Source organism: Balaenoptera ricei, chromosome 7 (genome assembly GCF_028023285.1).
Source record: "Balaenoptera ricei isolate mBalRic1 chromosome 7, mBalRic1.hap2, whole genome shotgun sequence".
NCBI classification, from domain to species: domain Eukaryota; kingdom Metazoa; phylum Chordata; class Mammalia; order Artiodactyla; family Balaenopteridae; genus Balaenoptera; species Balaenoptera ricei.
Genome location: NC_082645.1, coordinates 101,152,926 through 101,157,210, shown reverse-complemented (window position 1 = coordinate 101,157,210; position 4,285 = coordinate 101,152,926).

The following is a 4,285-nucleotide window of genomic DNA, read 5'->3' as shown; positions in this document are numbered from 1 at the left end:
GCATCGTGTGGGCTGACACCACCACAGAATCCCCAACCTCCAAATCCTGCCTGGGGAACCTCCGACATTCTCCAACGCACTCTCACACTCCTCATCCTGCCTTCTCGCTATCAGTGAAAACCAAGACCCGCCTCTGAGGACGTCCTATCTTCTCCTCCCAACCCCTATGGAGTCAACCTCTCTCATGTTCTCTCCCACCTCCCCCATCAGTCCTCCTCTGTTTCCAAGGGACAGTCCCCTTCCTTCTCTCTCCCTGCCCGCTGCTCCCCATCTCCCCCATCAACCATCCCCTCTCCTGCTGTTTAGGCAACAGAGGAGAGCGAGAGAAGGGGATGGATAGGAAAAATACCTTGTGTTTAGAGCTGATGGGAATTGTTCATTAACTGGATGTCGGGATGAGGGGAAAGTCGAGGATATCTTCTCCACTCAGTCCCCCAGACAACTCAAGTTCAACGTGTCCAAAACTGAACTCGTACTGTAAGCTCAGGTACTTCACCTGTCTTATTTCACTTTATATCTTAAAAGCACCAGTTCAAAACCACAAACAAAATTTGAACTCATCTTCCCTCTTAAACTCTCCCCTCTTCATCTCCCCTCTCCTCCTCCTCTCCATCTCTTTCCTCCCTTTGCTCTCTCAGAGAATGGCATCTACCCAATTGCCAAACCCAGCCCTCCTTTACCCCCAACGTCTAATAATTCCCCAAATCTTAGGAATAAGCTACATCGTTGACAGCTCTCCGATCTGACCATTCTCACCACCTGCCCTGCCCGGTTCAGATCACGCTCACTTCTCACCTGGATCACTATAGTTTCTTCCTGCCGGGACCTTCCATCCCCACCTGTGTCCTCCATGCTAGACATCGCAGCCAGAGTTCACTTTCTAAAACACGCCAGTCATGTCATCCTCTGCCTAAATTCCTTCCTTGACTCTTGAGAGCGTTCGGTCTAAAATCCTTCATCAAGACACCCAAGGTCCTTCCTGGTGGGCCCTCCTCACCCTGCACCTTCCATACTGTAGGCAACCTCAACCATCGGCAGGTCTCCACATTCATTGTGTAGCTCATGCTGGTCCCTCTGTCTGAACCCCACCACACATGCGTGCACACACACACACACACACACACACACCCCACGCCTTTCCCCGAATTCCTATTTCCTCCTTACAGCTCTGTCCTTACACGCCTCCTGAGACAACTGTTCCTCCTAACTGCACCAGGCATACCTCCGTTATATGGCTGCTTCCCTCTACTAGAATGTCAGCCCCTTCAGGACAGGGACCATAATCTTTTTCACCTTCATATCCTAAAACCCTAACACTGAGCCCAGGATACAGTACTAACTGCCTGTAGGCAGCACTTATTATACGACAGAAATGAGTTTATATTCTCAAAGCAATTCTTTGAGAGAGAAATTATCTCAACATTTAAGGATGAAAACAAATGAGGTTCAGAGGTTAGAAATGTGTCCAAAGTCACATGTCATAAGTAGCAGCCTCCAAATTCTGTTCCAAGACTGCCTTACCTCCAAGCCCATGCTCTCAACTATCCCATCACATGTAGCTAGTACTCCAGACACATCTGACAAATGCAGTCGCCACAGCGGTGATTCTCCACGTTCGGAGGGCATAAGAATAGGCAACCTAGGATAGATCCCGTGGTTCGCAAGTTCAACAAGCATCCCCAGTCGACTCATTCTGGACTCCTGGGACCGCCTCTTAAGCAAATGACGCTTTGAGACAGTGTAAACTCAGTTTCCCATGCTGCCACACAGTGGCAGTATAGCCGCAGTGTTTGTCAACTGCCCGTCCTGAACTAAAATTTAAACAGTTCCAGAAGGTGAGCAATCAGCTTGACATCTTCAAGATCCCTGCCCAGCCAACCATCATCCCACATGGATGCAATTAAGCTTTCCCTCAGAAAAGGTTTCTAGGTCACAGTATACATCAGTCAGTGCGGTTCCTGTAGCTAGAGCCACAGCAGAAGTGCTGCTCACATACCGGTAAAATCCACCTCTTCAGAGGGTTTAGAGTACAAGGAGGCTGCAGGCAAGTGACATGGAAATGGGCAGGGAGACTGTGGCATCCTCAGGAGTACGCTGCAAAAATATTACAGAAAGGACCCAAGTGAGTTAGCAACCTTGGGGCATGGGGGCTGGCATGAGGGCTGACCCCAGCAGTGGCCCCATGATAATAACCCCTTTCATTTGGTACACTCCTGTAGTTCTCAAAGCACATTCACATCTATTGTCTCACATTAATAACCACCCTGTTATCAATTGGGTGATATTAGATATCAACCCTGTTGAGGCTGAAACCATCCCCATTAAACAGATGAGGAAAACTGAGGCTCAGAGAAGGCGAGTAATGTAGATTCAGGGCAATGGAATAGTAAGGGACAGAATTCAAACCCAGGTGTTCGACTTCAGTATTCATTGCCTTACTCCTTGGCTTTGCACTAGAACCTTAATTAATCAATTAATGTTAAAAAAAAAAAAGAGAGAGAGAGAGAGAGAGAAAAAACGCCTGCAGTCCACTCCAGACCAATCAGATCAGAATTCCTGATGGTGGGGCATCAACGTCAGCGTGAAAATTTGTTTTAGCGCCCCAGTCAATTCAAACGTTAGCCAAGTTGAAAATCACTGCCCTTGCTGGGAAAGCCAGCACGGCTGCCCCACCCAGGACAGCAGCCACCGGCTGCCGACTACAGCTGAGGGGATGGGAGAGGGGTGGTGGGAACACCCATCAGTAGATGAAAGAAAATTCGTGTAGGGACTGGTGACCCACAGGCTGCAGATCCAACCAGCGCCCAAAGCCCTCCAGGCTCTCCCCGAGCATCCGCCCTGCTTCCGCCCACAGGGGGCAGTGTAACTCAGGGCTGAGCAGTATCCCCACTCTGGAGTTAGGGGCCCCAGCCCTGGGCGATGGAGGTCGGGCACTTCCAGGGACCATTTCCACATCTGTGAAGTGGAGCTAATAATAGCACCTCATTTGTGGATTCATGATGATTAACTGAATTAATGCACTTCCGGAGCGGCCAGCCACTAGCTACTGGCCCAGCCTAGATACTCTGAATGGCGATGTCTGCTTTGGGGGACCTGCTTTTCTTCTTCAAGGAGTGAAACTCATCTCACCCCTGGTCCGGGCCCCAGGTATCCCTCTGCCTCTCCTGAGATGCTAAATGGACGGTCAGGAGGGAGGTGGATCAGGCGAAGCTGCCTCCGGTCCCCTCCTCCATGGCAGGAAGGGGTCAGATGCCACAGAAGAGGGGTGGCACCGTGAAAGATGGGGCCAACGGGGCCGTGTGTGGACAGCGGGTCTGAAAGCACTGAGCACTCCTTCCCCCATGGCCCCCCCGCAAAGTGAGGAGCCCCCTGGAATTGGCCGGGGCTGAAGGGGCCAACAGAACCAAGCGGGCAGAGCTCTCACACAGAATCATGCTTCAGAAATAGGGCCCACTTCTGTGCCTGGTTCCCTAGTCCCTCGGCATTGGTCAACACGTGCTATTCTGGGGCCAGACAGCTCCTCGGGCCCATCGGCGAGCAGGCCTGGATTCTCAGAGGTCACAACAGCCCCACTCCTTTTCCTTGGGGGCTGAGTAGATGTCTCCCTCTGGGCAAGGGAGCTCTCCTTGACTTCAGGGGCCAGAGGACCCCAATTCCACTGTTTCCCTGCTCCCTTTCTTCCTCTGCAGTGTCATCTGAATGTGAGAGAGAGAGAGACACACGGGCTCCACCCTTCCTCCCCCAGGGCCCACCCAAGGGCAGGGAGGTGGCCAGAGCCTCAGCTGGGAGTCCGGACTCCTAGGGCTGCAGTGGAGGCTTCCACCTGGATTCAGGACTTTGAGTTTCCAGAGCCCCTCTTCCTGCCCCATCCACCTCATTGCTGTGTTATGAATGGAAAACCGAGACCGTGCCTGTCCCACTTCCCCGCGAGTCCAGCCAAAGCTGGAGGGAAGGAGGCTGGTGAGCCTCGAGACCTCTTTCCCACGGGAGCCCCAAAGACTCAGGCAAAAGACACATGCTTTATTTTTCCTTCCTTTAATCTTAAGCAAAAGAGACACAGGGGTTCAAAAATAAAAATTTCTTTTTTCCCTCTCCCAAACCTTTACCCCAGCTCCGCCACTGCAACTACCCTCTTCCTGCCCAGCAGGGACTCGAGGAGGGAGGGTGCAGGCATCTCCAGCTGGGAAGGGGGAAGGCGGGTGGGGGGGGAGGGGGGGCGGGGGTGTGTGTGCTGAGCTCTCGGTGCTGGTCTCTTTCCAAATATAAATACACGTGTCAGAACTCC